The sequence below is a fragment of the Zea mays genome, unplaced genomic scaffold, assembly GCF_902167145.1.
Source record: "Zea mays cultivar B73 unplaced genomic scaffold, Zm-B73-REFERENCE-NAM-5.0 scaffold_33, whole genome shotgun sequence".
Classification (NCBI taxonomy): domain Eukaryota; kingdom Viridiplantae; phylum Streptophyta; class Magnoliopsida; order Poales; family Poaceae; genus Zea; species Zea mays.
In genome coordinates this window covers 69022-91722 of record NW_023366959.1, presented here as the reverse complement: position 1 = coordinate 91722, position 22701 = coordinate 69022, and the positions used below count along the sequence as shown (strand labels likewise).

At 37.9% G+C, this 22701-nt stretch overlaps 1 non-coding gene and 5 pseudogenes across 3 annotated transcripts; 3 read left to right on the top strand and 3 right to left on the bottom strand.

The window, feature by feature from the left end:
• The first annotated feature begins 6699 nt into the window (after positions 1-6699).
• Positions 6700-11569, top strand: LOC118474763 (DNA-directed RNA polymerase subunit beta''-like; annotated as a pseudogene). The gene has a single exon (XR_004854395.1). The product of XR_004854395.1 is annotated as a DNA-directed RNA polymerase subunit beta''-like (transcript).
• Positions 11570-12510: 941 nt separating this feature from the next.
• LOC118474764 (ATP synthase subunit alpha, chloroplastic-like) lies at positions 12511-18210 on the top strand (annotated as a pseudogene). Its single transcript, XR_004854396.1, has one exon. The product of XR_004854396.1 is annotated as an ATP synthase subunit alpha, chloroplastic-like (transcript).
• Positions 12571-13186, top strand: LOC118474765 (ATP synthase subunit a, chloroplastic-like; annotated as a pseudogene).
• Positions 17973-18044, bottom strand: TRNAR-UCU (transfer RNA arginine (anticodon UCU)). Its single transcript has one exon. It is a non-coding gene; the product is annotated as a tRNA-Arg (tRNA).
• Positions 18211-19237: 1027 nt separating the features above from the next.
• On the bottom strand, positions 19238-20966 carry LOC118474755 (photosystem I P700 chlorophyll a apoprotein A2-like; annotated as a pseudogene).
• Positions 20949-22623, bottom strand: LOC118474761 (photosystem I P700 chlorophyll a apoprotein A1-like; annotated as a pseudogene).
• Positions 22624-22701: the final 78 nt, after the last annotated feature.

The following is a 22701-nucleotide window of genomic DNA, read 5'->3' as shown; positions in this document are numbered from 1 at the left end:
TTTTTTAAGTACTTGCCAATCTAGTTATCCACCTATCTACATATCCTTTCTTTTATCGTAATTGCACTTAGGTGGGCAAGAAGGCCTGGCTATAATCTATATCAGAGCAAATTCCCTCTTTTTTTTTTTATTCAAGATATTTAATACAATGAAAAATTAAAGCACGATTCCCCATAGGAATATGTACATAAGGGGGATCTGTAGATAAAATGCTGTTCGGACCTGGAGTTTCCCTATATACAGATTAGGGAAACATTTATTCTTATTCTATTTATTATGCCATTCAAAATAATGGGGGGAATACGATTTAAGAGTCGTTCACTACTGCAATTCAAAAAATAATATAATAATTATATATTATTTTTTGAATTGCAGTAGTGAACGACTCTTAAATCGGTATTCCCCCCCATTATTTTGAATGGCATAATAAAATAGAATAAGAATAAATGTTTCCCTAATCTGTATATGGGAAACTCCAGGTCCGAACAGCATTATTATCTACAGATCCCCCTTATGTACATATTCCTATGGGGAATCGTGCTTTAATTTTCATTGTATTAAATATCTTGAATAAAAAAAAAAAGAGGGAATTTGCTCTGATATAGATTATAGCCAGGCCTTCTTGGCCCACCTAAGTGCAATTACGATAAAAGAAAGGATATGTAGATAGGTGGATAACTAGATTGGCAAGTACTTAAAAATAAAGTACTTTATCTTTATTTTAGGATTCTACAACGAAATCCTTTATTTTCTAGCAATTCTACTACTACGAAACAAAAAGACCCTTCAAATTCTTTTTGAAAAAGAAACTAAGCGTGCTATTCTAAATCGAACTAAAGTCAAACTTTCTAGTGCTTATAAATTCTTATGGCTTTATCCCTTTCATAGAAAGGAGATAAAACGAGAAATCTTTGCTATCCAATCTTTTTAGAATATCATAAAGTTTCAGTGGCAGAATTTTTTTCTAGGACTGTTTTATCAATTCATTTTTATTCCATTTCAACCCCTGCTAAATTCGAACTTTCGTCGAAATCGTCTCTATTCATATGTATGAAATACATATATGAAATACGTATGTGGAGTTCCCTAGAATTTCATGTGATTCAGTAAACAGAATATGGATTCCATGATTGCTAGATTGATCCGTAGGGATTGATGAAGAGTGAGCTGATAATGGAATTTTTCTTCTATAAATAGGAAACTTAAGATTCAAATGCTCCGGAATGGAAATGAGGGAATGTCCACAATACCCGGATTTAGTCAGATCCAATTCGAGGGATTTTGTAGATTCATTAATCAAGGCTTGGCGGAAGAACTTGAGAAGTTTCCCACAATTAAAGATCCAGATCACGAAATTGCATTTCAATTATTTGCGAAAGGATATCAATTGCTAGAACCCTCGATAAAAGAAAGGAATGCTGTGTATGAATCACTCACCTATTCTTCCGAATTATATGTATCCGCGAGATTAATTTTTGGTTTCGATGTGCAAAAGGAAACCATTTCTATTGGAAACATTCCTATAATGAATTCCTTAGGAACCTTTATAATAAATGGAATATACCGAATTGTGATCAATCAAATATTGCTAAGTCCTGGTATTTACTACCGCTCGGAATTAGACCATAAGGGAATTTCTATATATACCGGGACTATAATATCAGATTGGGGAGGAAGGTCGGAATTAGCAATTGATAAAAAAGAAAGGATATGGGCTCGCGTGAGTAGAAAACAAAAGATATCTATTTTAGTTCTATCATCAGCTATGGGTTCGAATCTAAGAGAAATTTTAGATAATGTTTCCTACCCCGAAATTTTCTTGTCTTTCCCGAATGCTAAGGAGAAGAAGAGGATTGAGTCAAAAGAAAAAGCTATTTTGGAGTTTTATCAACAATTTGCTTGTGTAGGTGGGGACCTGGTATTTTCGGAGTCCTTATGCGAGGAATTACAAAAGAAATTTTTTCAACAAAAATGTGAATTAGGAAGAGTTGGTCGACGAAATATGAATCGGAGACTGAATCTTGATATCCCTCAGAACAATACATTCTTGTTACCACGAGATGTATTGGCCGCTACGGATCATTTGATTGGAATGAAATTTGGAACGGGTATACTTGACGATGACGATATGAATCACTTGAAAAATAAACGTATTCGTTCGGTTGCAGATCTGTTACAAGATCAATTCGGACTGGCTCTTGGCCGTTTACAACATGCGGTTCAAAAAACTATCCGTAGAGTATTCATACGTCAATCGAAACCGACTCCACAAACTTTGGTAACTCCAACTTCAACTTCGATTTTATTAATAACTACTTATGAGACCTTTTTTGGCACATACCCCTTAGCTCAAGTTTTTGATCAAACCAATCCATTGACACAAACGGTTCATGGGCGAAAAGTGAGTTGTTTGGGTCCAGGAGGATTGACGGGGAGAACTGCAAGTTTTCGGAGCCGAGATATTCATCCGAGTCACTATGGGCGTATTTGTCCAATTGACACGTCCGAAGGAATCAATGTTGGACTTACCGGATCGTTAGCTATTCATGCGAGAATTGATCACTGGTGGGGATCTATAGAGAGTCCGTTTTATGAAATATCTGAGAAAGCAAAAGAAAAAAAAGAGAGACAGGTAGTTTATTTATCACCAAATAGAGATGAATATTATATGATAGCAGCAGGAAATTCTTTGTCCTTGAATCAGGGTATTCAGGAAGAACAGGTTGTTCCAGCTAGATACCGTCAAGAATTCCTGACTATTGCATGGGAACAGATTCATGTTAGAAGTATTTTTCCTTTCCAATATTTTTCTATTGGAGGTTCTCTCATTCCTTTTATTGAGCATAATGATGCGAATCGGGCTTTAATGAGTTCTAATATGCAGCGCCAAGCAGTTCCACTTTCTCGGTCCGAGAAGTGCATTGTTGGAACTGGATTGGAACGCCAAACAGCTCTAGATTCGAGGGTTTCCGTTATAGCCCAACGCGAGGGAAAGATCATTTCTAGTGATAGTCACAAGATCCTTTTATCAAGTAGTGGGAAGACCATAAGTATTCCTTTAGTTGCCCATCGGCGCTCTAACAAAAATACTTGTATGCACCAAAAACCTCGGGTTCCGCGGGGTAAATCCATTAAAAAAGGGCAAATTTTAGCGGAGGGAGCAGCTACAGTTGGCGGGGAACTTGCTTTAGGAAAAAACGTTTTAGTAGCTTATATGCCCTGGGAGGGTTACAATTTGAAGACGCAGTACTAATTAGTGAACGTTTGGTATATGAGGATATTTATACTTCTTTTCACATCCGAAAATATGAAATTCAGACGGATACGACAAGCCAAGGCTCCGCTGAAAAAATCACTAAACAAATACCACATCTAGAAGAACATTTACTTCGCAATTTGGACAGAAATGGAGTTGTAAGGTTGGGATCCTGGGTAGAAACTGGCGATATTTTAGTAGGTAAATTAACGCCTCAGATAGCGAGCGAATCGTCCTATATCGCGGAAGCTGGATTATTACGGGCTATTTTTGGTCTTGAGGTATCCACTTCAAAAGAAACTTCTCTCAAACTACCTATAGGTGGAAGAGGGCGCGTTATCGATGTGAAATGGATCCAGAGGGACCCCTTTGACATAATGGTTCGTGTATATATTTTACAGAAACGTGAAATCAAAGTTGGGGATAAAGTAGCTGGAAGACACGGGAATAAGGGGATCATTTCCAAAATTTTGCCTAGGCAAGATATGCCCTATTTGCAAGATGGAACACCTGTTGATATGGTCTTCAATCCCTTAGGAGTACCCTCACGAATGAATGTGGGACAAATATTTGAAAGCTCGCTCGGATTAGCAGGGGATCTGCTAAAGAAACATTATAGAATAGCACCCTTTGATGAGAGATATGAGCAAGAGGCTTCAAGAAAACTTGTGTTTTCGGAATTATATGAAGCCAGTAAACAAAAAAAATCCATGGGTATTTGAACCCGAGTACCCGGGAAAAAGCAGAATATTTGATGGAAGAACAGGAGATCCCTTCGAACAGCCTGTTCTAATAGGGAAGTCCTATATCTTAAAATTAATTCATCAAGTTGATGAGAAAATTCATGGACGTTCTACTGGGCCCTACTCACTTGTTACCCAACAACCCGTTAGAGGAAGAGCCAAGCAAGGGGGACAACGAATAGGAGAAATGGAAGTTTGGGCTTTAGAAGGATTTGGTGTTGCTCATATTTTACAAGAGATACTTACTTATAAATCTGATCATCTTATAGCTCGCCAAGAAATACTTAATGCTACGATCTGGGGAAAAAGAGTGCCTAATCACGAGGATCCGCCAGAATCTTTTCGAGTGCTCGTTCGAGAACTACGATCTTTGGCTCTAGAACTGAACCATTTCCTTGTATCTGAGAAGAACTTCCAGGTTAATAGGGAGGATGTTTGATCGGAATAAATATAAATTTTTTTCTTATTTCTATTTTATGATTGACCAATATAAACATAAACAACTTCAAATTGGACTCGTTTCCCCTCAACAAATAAAGGCTTGGGCTAAAAAAATCCTACCTAATGGGGAAGTCGTTGGCGAAGTCACAAGGCCCTCCACTTTTCATTATAAACCGATAAACCAGAAAAAGATGGATTGTTTTGCGAAAGAATCTTTGGACCCATAAAAAGCGGAATTTGTGCTTGTGGAAACTCTCGAGCGAGCGTAGCTGAAAACGAAGACGAAAGATTTTGCCAAAAATGCGGGGTAGAATTTGTTGATTCTCGGATACGAAGATATCAAATGGGATACATCAAACTAGCATGTCCAGTGACTCATGTGTGGTATTTGAAAGGTCTTCCTAGTTATATTGCGAATCTTTTAGATAAACCCCTTAAGAAATTGGAGGGCCTAGTATATGGTGATTTCTCTTTTGCTAGGCCCAGCGCTAAAAAACCTACTTTCTTACGATTACGGGGTTTATTCGAAGATGAAATTTCATCCTGTAACCACAGTATTTCTCCCTTTTTTTCTACCCCAGGCTTTGCAACATTTCGAAATCGGGAAATTGCAACAGGAGCAGGCGCTATTAGAGAACAATTAGCAGATTTAGATTTGCGAATTATTATAGAGAATTCTTTGGTTGAATGGAAGGAATTAGAAGACGAGGGGTATAGTGGAGATGAATGGGAAGATAGAAAAAGACGAATAAGAAAAGTTTTTTTGATTAGACGCATGCAATTGGCGAAACATTTTATTCAAACAAATGTAGAACCAGAATGGATGGTTTTGTGCTTATTACCGGTTCTTCCTCCCGAATTGAGACCCATTGTTTATAGATCTGGGGATAAAGTAGTGACTTCAGATATTAATGAACTTTATAAGAGAGTTATCCGTCGGAACAACAACCTTGCCTATCTATTAAAAAGAAGTGAATTAGCACCAGCAGATTTAGTAATGTGCCAGGAAAAATTGGTACAAGAAGCCGTGGATACACTTCTTGATAGTGGGTCCCGCGGGCAACCGACGAGGGATGGTCACAATAAAGTATACAAATCACTTTCAGATGTAATTGAGGGTAAAGAGGGGAGGTTTCGCGAGACTCTGCTTGGGAAACGGGTCGATTACTCGGGGCGTTCTGTCATTGTTGTGGGTCCTTCGCTTTCATTACATCAATGTGGATTACCTCTAGAGATAGCAATAAAGCTTTTTCAGCTATTTGTAATTCGCGATTTAATCACGAAACGTGCTACTTCTAATGTCAGGATTGCTAAAAGGAAAATTTGGGAAAAGGAACCCATTGTATGGGAAATACTTCAAGAAGTTATGCGGGGACATCCTGTACTGTTGAACAGAGCACCTACCCTGCATAGATTAGGCATACAGGCCTTCCAACCCACTTTAGTAGAGGGACGTACTATTTGTTTACATCCATTAGTGTGTAAGGGTTTCAATGCGGACTTTGATGGGGATCAAATGGCTGTTCACCTACCTTTATCCTTGGAAGCTCAGGCGGAAGCCCGTTTACTTATGTTTTCTCATATGAATCTCCTGTCTCCCGCTATTGGAGATCCTATTTGCGTGCCAACCCAAGACATGCTTATCGGACTTTATGTATTAACGATTGGAAACCGTCTAGGTATTTGTGCAAATAGATATAATAGTTGCGGAAACTCTCCAAATAAAAAAGTAAACTACAATAATAACAATTATTATAAGTATACGAAAGATAAAGAACCCCATTTTTCTAGTTCCTATGATGCACTGGGAGCTTATAGACAAAAACGAATCGGTTTAAACAGTCCCTTGTGGCTCCGATGGAAACTAGATCAACGCATCGTTGGGTCAAGAGAAGTTCCGATTGAAGTTCAATATGAATCTTTTGGGACTTATCATGAGATTTATGCCCACTATCTAGTAGTGGGAAATAGAAAAAAAGAAATCCGTTCTATATACATTCGAACCACTCTTGGTCATATTTCTTTTTATAGAGAAATAGAGGAAGCCATACAAGGATTTAGTCGGGCCTATTCATACACTATCTAAACAAGGAAGTTAGATTCGGCGATGCCCCTTTCGGGGGGCATTCCGATTTCGCTAGTACCATCTTTTTTGCCGCGCAAATCCAGATTGAGATTGAGGAAAGGGAGTAAATTAAGTTTTCGAATCACTGACTCAGGCCCATTGTCGAATCCTACTCAGCAATTGTCGAATCCTACTCAGCCAAAAAAAGGGGGTACTTATGTATGGCAGAACGGGCCAACCTGGTCTTTCATAATAAAGAGATAGACGGAACTGCTATGAAACGGCTTATTAGCAGATTAATAGATCATTTCGGAATGGGATATACATCCCATATACTGGATCAAATAAAGACTCTGGGCTTCCATCAAGCCACTACTACATCGATTTCTTTAGGAATCGAGGATCTTTTAACAATACCCTCTAAAGGATGGTTAGTCCAAGACGCGGAACAACAGAGTTTTCTTTTGGAGAAACACTATTATTATGGAGCTATACACGCGGTAGAAAAATTACGCCAATCCGTTGAGATATGGTATGCTACAAGTGAATATTTGAAACAAGAAATGAATTCGAATTTTCGAATAACGGATCCTTCTAATCCAGTCTATCTAATGTCTTTTTCAGGAGCCAGAGGAAATGCATCTCAGGTACACCAATTAGTAGGTATGAGAGGGTTAATGGCGGATCCTCAAGGACAAATGATTGATTTACCTATTCAAAGCAATTTACGCGAGGGACTTTCTTTGACAGAATATATAATTTCCTGCTACGGAGCCCGAAAAGGGGTTGTAGATACTGCTGTACGAACAGCGGATGCTGGCTATCTTACACGTAGACTTGTTGAAGTAGTTCAACATATTATTGTGCGTAGAAGAGATTGTGGTACTATCCAAGGTATTTCTGTGAGTCCTCAAAATGGGATGACGGAAAAACTTTTTGTCCAAACACTAATTGGTCGTGTATTAGCAGACGATATATATATTGGTTCACGATGCATTGCTTCTCGAAATCAAGATATTGGAATTGGATTAGTCAATCGATTCATAACTGCCTTTCGAGCACAACCGTTTCGAGCACAACCAATATATATTAGAACCCCCTTTACTTGCCGGAGCACATCTTGGATCTGTCAATTATGTTATGGGCGGAGTCCCACTCATGGGGATCTGGTCGAATTGGGGGAAGCTGTAGGTATTATTGCGGGTCAATCAATTGGGGAGCCGGGGACTCAATTAACATTAAGAACTTTTCATACTGGTGGAGTATTCACAGGGGGTACTGCCGACCTTATACGATCCCCCTCGAATGGAAAAATCCAATTCAATGAGGATTTGGTTCACCCCACACGTACCCGTCATGGGCAGCCTGCTTTTCTATGCTATATAGACTTGCATGTAACTATTCAGAGTCAGGATATTCTACATAGTGTGAATATTCCGTTAAAAAGCTTGATTCTAGTGCAAAATGATCAATATGTAGAATCTGAACAAGTAATTGCGGAGATTCGTGCCGGAACGTCCACTTTGCATTTTAAAGAAAAGGTACAAAAGCATATTTATTCCGATCAGACGGGGAAATGCACTGGAGTACTGATGTTTACCATGCGCCCGAATATCAATATGGTAATCTTCGTCGATTACCAAAACAAGCCATTATGGATATTGTCAGTAAGTATGTGCAGATCCGTATAGCATCTTTTCGCTGCACAAGGATCAAGATCAAATGAATACTTATTCTTTTTCGGTTGATGAAGATATATCTTTGACTTCTCAATGGCTAATGATCAAGTAAGCCATAGACTGTTGGATACTTTTGGTAAAAAAGATAGAGAAATTCTTGAATTATTAACGCCAGATCGAATCGGTGTTCAACGGTCATTGGAATTGTTTCTATCCTTCCATTCTTAAAGATAATTCAGATTTGTTGGCGACAAAAGCGAAGAAATAGGCTCGTCGTTCCATTACAATATCATCAAGAACAAGAAAAAGAGCGAATATCCTGTTTGGGTATTTCAATGGAAATACCCTTTATGGGTGTTTTACGTAGAAATACTATTTTTGCTTATTTTGACGATCCACGATACAGAAAAGATAAAAGGGGTTCAGGAATTGTTAAATTTAGATATAGGACCCTGGAGGAAGAATATCGGACCAAGAGGAAGAGTAATAGGACTCGAGAGGAAGAATATCGGACTCGAGAGGAGACTCGAGACGAATATGAGAGCCCAGAGAACAAATATAGGACCCGAGAGGGAGAGGGCGAATATAAAATCTAGAGACGAATATAGGACTCTAGAGGACGAATATGAAACCCTAGAAGATGAATATGGGATCTAGAGGACGAATATAAGGACTCTAGAGAAGACTCAGAGGAAGAATATGGAGCCTAGAGAACAAATATAGGACTCGAGAGGGAGAGGGCGAATATGAAATCCTAGAGGAAGAATCAGAAGAAGAATATGGGAGCTCCTGAAGATGGCTCAAGAGAAGGAATATGGGACTTTAGAAGAAGACTCAGAAGAAGACTCAGAGGAAGACTCAGAAGACGAATATGGGAGCCGGAGGAAGATTCTATCTTAAAAAAAGAGGGTTTTATTGAGCATCGAGGACAAAGAATTTAGTCTAAAATACCAAAAAGAGTAGATCGTTTTTTTTCATTCTTCAAGAACTGCATATCTTGCCGAGATCCTCATCCCTAAAGGTACTTGACAATAGTATTATTGAGTCGATACACAACTCACAAAAAAATACAAGAGTCGACTAGGTGCGATTGGTCCGAGTGAGGAGAAAAAAAAGCCATACAGAACTCAAATCTTTTCCGGAGATATCATTTTCCTGAAGAGGCGATAAGATATTAGGTGGCAGTTTGATACCACCAGAAAGGAGAAAAAAAAAGATTCTAAGGGAATCAAAAAAAAGGGAAAAATTGGGTATTTATGTTCAACGGAAAAAATTTCTCAAAAGCAAGGAAAGTATTTTGTTCGGTTCGACCTGCAGTCGCATATGAAATGGACGAAGGGATAAATTTAGCAACTACTTTTCCCGCAGGATCTTCCTGCAAGAAGAGGATAATCTCCAACTATCGACTTGTCAATTTTATTTCTCATGAAAAATAGCAAGTTAACTCAAGAATTTATCACACGAATAGTCATTCGTTCGAACTTGCTTAGTAGTGAATTGGGAACAAGAAGAAAAAGAGGGAGCTCGTGCTTCTCTTGTTGAGGTAAAAACAATGATCTAATTCGCGATTTCCTAGAATGATTTAGTCAAGTCTACTATTTTGTATACACGAAGAAGGTATGATAGGACAAGTGTAGGATTGATTCCCAATAATAGGTTGATCGCAACAATACCAATTCCTTTTATTCCAAGGCGAAGATTCAATCACTTAGCCAACATCAAGAATTTATTGGCACCTGTTGAATCGAAAATAAAGAATAATCCATCTTTGATGATTTTGTTGGCATCCAACTGTTCTCGAATTGGTTTATTCAGAATTCTAAATATCCCAATGCGGTAAAGAATCGAATCTAGAATTCCTATTCGAGATATTTTTGGGCTCTTAGGCGTTATTGTACCTAGTATATCGAATTTTTCTTCATCTTACTATTTATTAACGCATAATCAGATCTGTTAAAAAAATACTTGTTCCTTGACAATTTGAAACTAAACCTTACAAGTACTTCAAGGACTTAAATACTCTTTATAGACGAAAATAAAAGGATTTCGAATTTTTGACAGTAAACATCATGTTGGAGCCATTCCTTTGAATTGGCACTTTCTCCATCATGACCTCATTGGAAGAAGACAATTGGCAATAATTCACCTTGGACAATTTATTTGTGAAATTTATGTCTAATTTAAATTACACATAAAAAAATCTGGTCAAATTTTCATTGTTATATGGACTCCTTTGTTCTAAGAGCAGCTAAGCTTATGTTGGCCACTATAGAGCAACTGTTCATGGTCATTATGGAAAAATCCTTTACAAAGGAGATAGGTTAGTTACGTTTATATATGAAAAATCGAGATCCAGTGATATAACGCAAGGTCTTCCAAAAAGTAGAACAAATCTTCGAAGCGCGTTCAATTGATTCACTATCGCCGAATCTCGAAAGGAAGAATTGAGGATTGGAATGAACGTTAATACCAAGAATTCTTGGGGTTCCCTGGGGATTCTGATTGGAGCTGAGCTAACCATTAGCCCAAAGTCGTGATCTCATTTGGTTAATAAGATCCAAAAGGTTTATCGATCCCAAGGGGTACAGATCCATAATAGACATATAGAGATTATTATACGCCAAGTAACATCAAAGTAAGGGTTTCCGAAGATGGAATGTCTAATGTTTTTTTACCTGGGGAATTAATAGGACTATTGCGAGCGGAACGAGCAGGGGCGGGCTTTAGATGAATCGATCTATTATCGGGCAATCTTATTGGGAATAACAAGGCTTCCCTGAATACCCAAAGTTTCATATCTGAAGAAAGTTTTCAGAAACTGCTCGAGGTTTTAGCAAAAGCTGCCCTACGAGGTCGTATTGATTGGTTGAAAGGTCTGATAGAAAACGTAGTTCTGGGGGGGATTATACCGGTTGGTACCGGATTCCAAAAATTTGTGCATCGTTCCCCACAAGACAAGAACCTTTATTTAGAAATTCAAAAGAACAAAAAAATCTATTCGCGTCGGAAATGAGAGATATTTTGTTTCTCCATACAGAATTAGTTTCTTCTGATTCTGACGTAACAAACAATTTCTATGAAACATCAGAGACCCCGTTTACCCCTATTTATACGATTTAAGTATACATAAAGCAATTTTTTTTACTTTAATTTAAACTATACTTTTGACCTTAGAATGCTAACAGGTCTGATTTTCGATTTTGTACTTAAATTTAAATTGTATTTTAATAAGTAAAAGAAGTCAGTTAATTCATTAAGGCTATGTTTATACCGTGTATCAATGGTCAAGAAGGTTCCATTGGAACAATTATTATTTATTTCAAGCTATTTCGGCTCTTTCTTAATCTTCAAAAAGAAATGAATTCCGTAATGGTAACACGAAAAAAGAAAAAAAAAGGAAGTGTGGAAAAAATGACAAGAAGATATTGGAACATCAATTTGAAAGAGATGATAGAAGCGGGAGTTCATTTTGGTCATGGTATTAAGAAATGGAATCCCAAAATGGCCCCTTACATCTCGGCAAAGCGTAAAGGTACTCCTATTACAATCTTGCTAGAACAAGCTCGTTTTTTATCAGAAAGCTTGTGATTTAGTTTTTGATGCAGCAAGTCAGGGGAAAAAGCTTCTTAATTGTTGGTACCAAAAAAAGAGCAGCGGAATTTAGTAGCATCAGCTGCAATAAGGTCTCGTTGTCATTATGTTAATAAAAAGTGGTTCAGCGGTATGTTAACGAATTGTCGATTACCAAAACTAGACTTTCTCAATTAGAGACTTAAGAGCAGAAGAAAAAAATGGGAAAATTCCACCATCTCCCAAAAAGAGAGATGCGGCAATCTTAAAGAGAAAATTATCTACCTTGAGCAAAGATATCTCGGCGGATTCAAATATATGACGAGGAGTTGCCTGACATTGTGATCGTCCCTTGATCAGCAAAAAAGAGTATATAGCTCTTCAGGAATGTGCATTTTGGGGATTTCCTACTATTTCTTTAGTCGATACAAATTGTGACCCAGATCTTGCGAATATATCGATTCCTGCCAACGATGAACACTATGACTTCAATTCGATTAATTCTTAACAAATTAGTATTTGCAATTTCTGAGGGGCCGTTCTCTCTATATAGAAATCGTTGATTAAGAAGAATAGTGAATTCTTGAGCAACTGCGTAGATTTATAGGGAATTAATTACTATTCTTTTTTGTTTTGCATAGATTAAAAGAAGGGGAAATATTGATATATATTAGAGGGTATTGATATATATTATGATCTGATGTGATTTCTTGGTATATTAAATATAAGATTAATACTTCAAGTTGCTGAGTTGAGAAGATATGCTTGAATCAAAAGAATTCCTTTTTTGAAGTTCAATTTTTATCAGAGGACAATATGAATATTACACCATGTTCCATTAAAAACACTCAGAGGGGTATATGATATATCGGGTGTAGAAGTAGGGCAACACTTCTATTGGCAAATAGGAGGTTTCCAAATTCATGCCCAAGTACTCATCCTTCTTGGTCGTAATTACTATTTTGCTAGGTTCAGTTATCATAGCTGTTCGGAATCCACAAACCATCCCGACACGATGGTCAGAATTTCTTCGAATATGTCCTTGAGTTTATTCGAGACTTGAGCAAAAACTCAGATTGGAGAAGAATATGGTCCCTGGGTTCCCTTTATTGGAACTATGTTCCTTTTTATTTTGTTTCGAATTGGTCAGGTGCTCTTTACCTTGGAAAATTATAGAGTTACCCCATGGGGAATTAGCGCGCCCACGAATGATATAAAATACTACTGTTGCTTTAGCTTTACTAACATCAGCGGCATATTTTATGCGGGTCTTAGCAAAAAAGGATTGAGTTATTTCGAAAAATATATTAAACCAACCCAATCCTTTACCTATTAACATCCTAGAAGATTTCACAAAACCTTATCACTTAGTTTTCGACTTTTCGGAAATATATTGGCGGATGAATTAGTCGTTGTTGTTCTTGTTTCTTAGTCCCCTTAGTAAGTCCTATATCCGGTCATGTTTCTTGGATTATTTACAAGCGGTATTCAAGCTCTTATTTTTGCAACGTTAAGCCGCAGCCTATATAGGTGAATCCATGGAAAGGTCCATCATTGAATTAACTAGTTTTTGAAATAGTCCTTTCTTTGTTTAGCTTAGCCCAATTCAATGCATTGATTCCCGGATAAATCCTCTTAGTTGGAAAAACTAAATAGTTCGAAAGGCGTATGAATATACAACCTAGAGTTGTAGGAGAGAGAATAGACTATATTATGGAAGAGGTAAAGTATATATGCATTCAGGGGGGCCAAGTCAGGTTAGAATCTATATCTTTAATGCCTATAAGACAGTCATCTTTTGTGTGGCTTTCTAAGAATTGATTGTAGAATCGGATTCAATAGAAAATGAGAAAAATAGGCAAACAAAATAGAAGAAACAAATGTATATAGGGGATTTTTTTTTATTCCTAAGTTAGATTCATTATCTAATCCGATATATAGAATTCCCTTCTATATGGAACTGGATTCCATATCTAGTTCTATGCAGCTATATTGTTATCAATTGTATATCTTGATTTGATTCCTATTGGATTTGGATTAGTTCGATTTCAATAGGGGTCTTCCTGTATTTCGTCTTTTATTATGTTAGATGAAGGGGAAAAAATGGGAACTCAAAGATATCGAAGAGTAAAAAAAAGGATGGAATAAAAGAGTGATTGGTTGAAAAGAAAGAGAAAATAGAATAATGAGAATCATATGGATTTACACAAACCTCTAATGATTAGAAACTAAAAACGAGATCTCGAAGTAATTCGAACGATTTCGATTATCATTTATTTGTACTTATTAGTTACTTCTACCCGATAGAGCTTAGAAGTTGGAAGTAATAATTTCTTGGTTGATATGTATCCTTAACCATTTCTTTTTTTTTTGACACGAGGAACTCATCATGAATCCACTAATTGCTGCTGCTTCCGTTATTGCTGCTGGATTGGCCGTAGGGCTTGCTTCTATTGGGCCCGGAGTTGGTCAAGTACTGCTGCAGGACAAGCTGTAGAAAGGTATGTGCGAGACAGCCAGAGACAGAAGGTAAAATAAGAGGTACTTTATTGCTTAGTCTAGCTTTTATGGAAGACTTTAACAATTTATGGACTGGTTGTGCACTAGCGCTTTTAGTTTGCGAACCCTTTTGTTTTAATCCTAAAAAAGAAAATGAGTCCTTTAGATTAGATACTTTTTCTCTTTTTTTAGTACATTGGCATTTGCTTATGTAATTCTAAGTATATCAATACTTTACTTTACTCCTATTTATTATATTATTTCTTTTTATATTATTCCGGAAATTTTGTATTTATCGGGGACAGACAATACCCTAGGAACCCCAAGAAGGGCTGATTTGAGCATGATCAATTTAGAAGGATATGCTCGCCCTCTTCCTTCCCGTGCCTTAGTTTTAGGACAGTGGAAAAGTATTTTTTCCTTTTATTTTAGGAATTTTGGGGAACATTTCAACAAAGGAGATCTTTCACAGGTCAACGAGAACCTAAGACTTAATCTAAAAGAAATTATTAGATTGAATCTATTTGCATTAAGAAAAAACGATCAAAAAAGGACGAGCGAAGTAAGTAATCGAAAAACTTTCTTCTTTGGTTCGTCCTATCTATAAGAGGAGAGCATATGAAAAATGTAACCCATTCTTTTGTTTTTTAGCTCACTGGCCATTCGCTGGGAGTTTCGGGCTTAATACCGATATTTTAGCAACAAATCTAATAAATCTAACTGTAGTGGTTGGTGTATTGATTTTTTTTTGAAAGGGAGTGTGTGCGAGTTGTCTATTTCAAGAATAGATTGGATCTATCCGGCTGCACTTTTAGATATTTTTAGTATTTTTTTGATAAATAAGAAAAGGTGCACGATCTCGACGAATTACTTCTGATAACTTCAGAATCATATGGAAGAACATAGCATTTCGCGATTCATTGGTAAATTTACTTTGATTCTCTATATGACCAATAATGTGAGACCATTAACACGGTTAAAGCTAAACTGCTTGAAGTCCGGGCAAAAAGGGGTACTCTTTCTACAACTACATTAGTATTAGTCTCGAAATGCTTTAAACGGGAAATAGCTAGTGTAGAATTTATCTGATATAGAACACTCATATCGATAAAATAGTTTGAACTATTTACTAGAAGGGCACGCAGCCCTTTTTCCAATGCCAAATCGACGACCTATGTATAAAAAAAAGAGAATTTTTGGATTTGAAGAAAAAATAAAAAGGAATTCTATCAATTTTATTTTCCATTTATTTAGTTAGTTTTTCTAAGAAATTGAAATTATTAACTAAAACAGAGCAAACACAAATAAGAACAACTTTGCTGACCATGATAGATTTTATCTAGTTGGAAGAGTCCTCTAATATCATCTAGTCTTATATAAGTTGGGTATATAGAAATACAAACAGAAAGAGAGGATAGAGGATAGGCTCATTACATAAAAAAAGATATGGAAATAGCCATAATACATATACAAAAAAAGAAAAAAGGAGCGGGAGAGCCAAATGAATCGAAAGATTCATGTTGGTTCGGGAAGAGATCATAAAAATTGTAAACTTAATAGCAAGATAATCTACTTTCATTAAAAGATTTATTAGATAAGTCGAAACAGAGGATTTTAAGTACTATTCGAAATTCGGAAGAATTGCGTAAAGGGACCCTTGAACAACTCGAAAAAGCTCGTATTCGATTACAGAAAGTCGAACTGGAAGCAGATGAGTATCGAATGAATGGATACTCTGAAATAGAACGAGAAAAAGAAAATTTGATTAATGCTACTTCTATTAGTTTGGGAACAATTAGAAAGTCTAAAAACGAAACCCTTTATTTTGAAAAACAAAGGGCGATGAATCAGGTCCGACAACGGGTTTTCCAACAAGCTGTACAAGGAGCTCTAGGAACTCTGAATAGTTGTTTTGAATACCGAGTTACATTTCCGTACGATTCGTGCTAATATTGGCATTCTCGGGGCCATAGAATGGAAGAGATAATTCAATTTATTAGGTTTTGAACTTCTACTTTTGTTTAAGATTTAGGCATTATTTTTCCCTTGCTTCCAAAAAAAAAAAATTAAAGAAACACTAATGGCAACCCTTCGAGTCGACGAATTAATAAAATTCTCCGCGAACGTATTGAACAATATAATAGAAAGTAGGGATTGAGAATATCGGTCGCGTAGTGCAAGTGGGGATGGATTGCTCGTATTATAGGTCTTGGTTGAATAATGTCAGGTGAATTAGTCGAATTTGCAGAAGGGACGAGAGGTATTGCTCTGAATTTGGAATCTAAAAATGTTGGGATTGTATTAATGGGCGATGGGTTGATGATACAAGAGGGAAGTTTTGTAAAAGCAACAGGAAGAATTGCTCAGATACCCGTGAGCGAGGCTTACTTGGGTCGTGTTATAAATGCTCTCGCTAAACCTATTGATGGGAGAGGCGAAATTGTCGCTTCAGAATCTCGCTTAATTGAATCTCCTGCTCCGGGTATAATTTCTAGGCGTTCCGTATATGAACCCCTTCAAACAGGGCTTATTGCTATCGATTCGATGATCCCCATAGGGCGCGGTCAGCGAGAGTTAATTATTGGGGACAGACAGACTGGCAAAACAGCAGTAGCCACAGATACAATTCTCAATCAAAAAGGTCAAGATGTAATATGTGTTTATGTAGCTATCGGTCAAAGAGCATCCTCCGTGGCTCAAGTAGTACTACTTTCCACGAAGAGGGGCCATGGAATACACTATTGTAGTAGCTGAAATGGCGGATTCACCCGCTACATTACAATATCTCGCTCCTTATACGGGAGCAGCCCTGGCTGAGTATTTTATGTACCGCGAACGGCATACCTTAATAATTTATGATGATCTCTCAAACAGGCACAAGCTTATCGCCAAATGTCCCTTCTATTAAGAAGACCTCCCGGCCGCGAAGCTTATCCAGGGATGTTTTTATTTGCATTCACGCCTTTTAGAAAGAGCCGCTAATTAATTCTCTTTTAGGCGAAGGAGTATGACCGCTTTACCAATAGTGGAGACTCAATCTGGAGACGTTTCCGCCTATATTCCTACTAATGTAATTTCAATTACAGATGGACAAATATTCTTATCCGCGGATCTATTCAATGCCGGAATTCGACCTGCTATTAATGTGGGTATTTCAGTTTCCAGAGTAGGATCCGCAGCTCAAATTAAAGCCATGAAACAAGTAGCTGGCAAATCAAAATTGGAACTAGCTCAATTCGCAGAATTACAAGCCTTTGCACAATTCGCCTCCGCTCTGGATAAAACAAGTCAGAATCAATTGGCAAGGGGTCGACGATTACGGGAATTGCTTAAACAATCCCAATCAAACCCTCTCCCAGTGGAAGAGCAGGTAGCTACTATTTATACCGGAACGAGAGGATATCTTGATTCGTTAGAAATTGAACAGGTAAAGAAATTTCTGGATGAGTTACGTAAACACCTAAAAGATACTAAACCTCAATTCCAAGAAATTATATCTTCTAGTAAGACATTCACCGAGCAAGCAGAAACCCTTTTGAAGGAAGCTATTCAGGAACAGCTTGAACGGTTTTCCCTTCAGGAACAAACATAATATAGCATGTCTACTCTTATTAGTATAACTCGTGTTAGTAGAAGAGGAATCAAAGATTTTTCATTTGAATCATGCAAAATTTTTTTTCGTTTTAGTATAGTTATTAAAGAATAGATAGAAAAAAGATTGCGTCCAATAGGATTTGAACCTATACCAAAGGTTTAGAAGACCTCTGTCCTATCCATTAGACAATGGACGCTTCTCTTTCTTATTTTATTCTTTCTTTTTTATATTTCAGAGAAATAATAAAAAACTGTTAGACCGAAACTCTTTTAGGAAAGAAAAACAAATCCATATACCATATACAAATGGATGATACATATATCATAAAGAAGGAATATGGAGCAGGTAGTCAGTATCGAACCCGTAACCCAAGGTTATGAGCTTTGTGAGCTACCAAACTGCTCCACCTTCTTAGCGGGAAACTAGTGGGTTGGATAGGCCCCTCTACCATATCTATACAAATAGAATAGTCCATTTATACAGAATGGTAAAGAGGGCTCTTCTACGATCATCAATTCGAGAAAACCATACAATATGAAAGAAAGGGTATTTTATCCCTTACCAACTGGATCTTGTTGCACCCGGTAACAAACATGCATAAACCATTTCTCGAAGTATGTGTCCGGATAGCCCAAAGTCTCGATAGTTAGCTCTAGGTCTTCCGGTTTAAAAAACAACGTCGATGAAGGCTGTGTAGGTGCACTATTACGTGGTAGGGATTGCAATTTTTCTTGCATTTTTGTTTTTTCGCTCAAACTCAAAGGGGAAACTTTGCTTCTTATCTTTTTTTTTGAGGATCGACGAATCAAATGATATTTTTGTTCTAATTTCTGCCGCTTCTTCTTCCTCTGAATCAAACTTTATTTTTGCCATAATGTGCCGTTTCCTATTATTACCAAGTATATGGTTCTAATCCTAGATAGAAAAATAATAGCAAAAAATCTAAAAAGGCGGATCCTCCCTCTCCATCAAGAGTAATGACTGGGTTCTGATACAGTACAAAAAAAAATAACTAAATTAACCAACTTGCCTGATGTTGAGGCAATCAAGAAAGCTGCATAAGTGAATATATAACCCACGGAAAAGTGGGCTAATCCGACCAATCTTGCTTGCACAATGGAAAGAGCCACGGGCTTATCTCTCCAGCGAATTAAATTAGCCAAAGGTGTCCGTTCATGAGCCCATGCTAAAGTCTCAATTAATTCCTGCAATATCCACGCCAGGAAATTAAGAACATAAATCCTGTAGCCCAAACAAGATGTCCAAATAAGAACATCAAGCCCATACTGATAAACTATTCATCCCAAAAGGATTATATCCATTAATAAGTTGTGAAGAGTTTAACCATAGGTAATCTCTTAACATCCCATCAAATAAGTGGAGGATTCATTAAATTGTGAAACGTTGCCCCTGCCATAATGTAATGTGTTTCCAATGCCAATAAAAAGTAACCCATCCAATGGTATTTAACATCCAGAAAACTGCCAAATAAAACGCGTCCCAAGCAGAAATATCACAAGTACCGCGCGCCCTGGGCCGTCGCAAGGAAAACTATACCGAAATCCTTTTTATCCGGCATTAATTTGGAACCGCGTGCATCTAAAGCACCCTTTACTAAAATCAATGTAGTTGTATGCAAACCTAGAGCAATAGCATGATGAACCAAGAAATCCCAGGTCCTATTGTTAAGAAAAGCGAATTACTATTCTCATTAACAGCATTCAACCATCCGGGCAACCATATGTTTCGACCTGCATTGAAAGCGGGGCATTCGTTGAAGATAAGAGTATATCGAACCCATATGTCGTTCTTACCATGAGCAGATTGTATCCATTGGGCAAATATAGGTTCATATCAAGATTTGCTTTTCTGGAGTACCAAAAGCAAGCATAACGTCGTTATGAACATAAAGGCCCAAGGTATGGAATCCTAGAAGAGGCTAGCCCAACTTAAATGAGATATGATAGCTTCCTTATGGTCTAACATTCTTGCCAATACATTATCTTCATTCTGTTCCGGATTGTAATCCCCTAATGAAAAAAAATAGCTCCATGAGCAAAAGCCCCTGTCATGATGAACCCTGCAATGTATTGGTGATGAGTATATAAAGCAGCTTGAGTAGTAAAGTCTTGTGCTATGAATGCATAAGCAGGTAAAGAGTACATATGTTGAGCTACTAAGGAAGTAATAACCCCTAAGGAAGCTAGAGCAAGGCCTAATTGAAAATGAATCGAATTATTGATTGTATCATAAAGGCCTTTATGCCCACGTCCTAATCGACCCCCCGGAGGAGTATGTGCTTCTAAAAGATCTTTGATACTGTGCCCAATTCCGAAGTTAGTTCGATACATATGACCGGCAATGAGAAAAATAAATGCAATAGCTAAATGATGATGAGCAATATCGGTCAGCCCACCAAACTTTGTGTTTGTGGATGGAATCCCCCAAGAAGGGTCAGAATGGCAGTTCCCGCTCCTTGAGTGGTACCAAATAAATGATTACTCGAATCAGGATTTTGGGCATAAAGATTCCACTGACCCGTCAGAAGGGGGACCCCAACCCTGGGGATAGGGTAATACATCTAAGAAATTATTCCATCGAACGTACTCCCCCCTGGATCGGGAATAGCAACATGAACATAAATGTCCTGTCCAAGCAAAGAACTTACTCCGAAAAGTCCTGACAAATGATGATTCAGACGAGATTCGGCGTTTTTGAACCACGAAAGGCTTGGCTTACCATTTGGGGTTGTAGATGTAACCAACCCCTATTAAGGATAGCGTAGAAAGAAATAATAGAAAAAGAGCTTCAGTAATAAAGATCTTCATTGGTGCGCAATCCCAATTGTATACCACCACTGATAAACCCAGAATAAGCGATATCACTGGACGGCAGGCACCTCCTCGAGTAAAGGCTTCCACAGCGGGTTGCCCAAAATGAGGATCCCAAATGGCATGAGCAATAGTCTTACGTGTAAAGGATCCTGTATCCATGATTCAAAATTTCCTTGCCAAGCTACATGAAACAGATTTCCGGACGTCCATAGAAAGATTATTGCTAACTGCCCAAAGTGAGAAGCAAAAATGTTCTGATAAAGACGTTCCTCAAGTAATATCATCATGACTTTCGAAATCATGTGCGTGTAGCAATACCAAACCAAATACGACGAGTAGTGGGGTCTGAGCTAAGCCTTGGCTAAACCTGGGAAATCTTAATTCCATAATGCCTTTCAAATCCTCCTAGCCACTATCCTACTGCAATAATTCTCGCTAAGAAGAATGCCCATGTTGTGGCAATTCCACCCAGAAGGTAATGGGTTACTCCTACAGCACGTCCTTGTATAATGCTCAAGGCTCTAGGCTGAGTAGCAGGAGCAACTTTAATTTGTTATGAGCCAAACGATAGATTCAATGAGTTCTTGCCAATAACCACGGCGCTGAATAAAACATTAAACTGAAAGCCCAGACAAAATGAGCGCCTAAGAAAAAAAGACCATATGGCAGATAATGAAGAACCATAAGACTGAAATTACTTGGGATGCCTGTGCCCACAAGAAATCTCGAAGCCAACCATTAATCGTAATGAACTCTGCGCAAAAGTTTCCCCTGTGATATGAGTTACTATCCCTGATCACTTATAGTACCCCAACATCCGACTGCATTTTCCAACTGAAATGGAAAATGACTACCGAAATAGAAGTTGTACATCCAGAATAGACCTAAGAAAACATGATCCCAGGCGGATAACTTGACATGTTCCCCCTCGCCCAGGTCCGTCGCAAGGGAAGCGAAAGCCAAGATTTGCTTTATCAGGTATCAGACGGAACTGCGAGCAAATAAAACACCTTTCAAAAGTATTAATACAGTCACATGGATGGTAAATGCGTGAATGTGATGGACTAAAAAATCTGCGGTTCCTAATGGAATAGGTAACAAAGCTACTTTGCCGCCTATAGCTACTAACTCGCCGCCTCCCCACGTTAAGCTGGTACTTGTTGTTGCACCAGGAGCTGTTACGCCAGGCGCGCCAGCATGGATATTTTGTATCCATTGAGCAAAGATGGGTTGTAATTGTATGGCGGTATCCGAAAACATATCTTGGGGACGGCCTAAAGCACTCCATGGTATCATTATGAATGTACAAGCCAAAACTGTGAAAACCCAGAAATATACATACCCAGTTAAGGTGGGATATGATTGCATCGCGGTGTCTAAGGACGCGATCTAATAGATCGTTGTATCGAGTAGTTGGATCATAGTCTCTTACCATAAAAATGGCTGCATGTGCAGCAGCACCAACTATTAGAAATCCGCCAATCCACATGTGGTGTGGTGAACAAGGAAAGTTGTGTACCGTAGTCAGTAGCTAGGTATGGATATGGGGGGCATAGAGTACATATGATGAGCTACAACAATAGTTGTAGAGCCTAGCATAGCTTAGGTTAAGAGATAATTGAGCATGCCATGACGTTGTTAGGATTTCATAGAGACCTTTTATGGCCTTGTCCTGTAAATGGGCCCTTATGAGCCTCCCAAAATATCTTTAAGTCCATGACCAATACCCCAATTGGTCCTATACATATGACCAGCGATCAGGAAAAGAATAGCAATAGCTAAATGATGGTGTGCAATATCGCTCAACCATAGACCACCGGTTATTGGATCTAGTCCTCCGCGAAAACTAAGAAATTCCGCATATTTGGACCAATTCAAGGTGAAAAAAAGGGGTTGCTCCTTCGGCAAAACTAGGATAAAGTTGAGCCAAAAGGTCGCGATTCAAGATAAATTCATGAGGAAGTGGTATCTCTTTAGGATCAACCCCAGCGTCGAGAAATTGGTTAATCGGTAAAGATA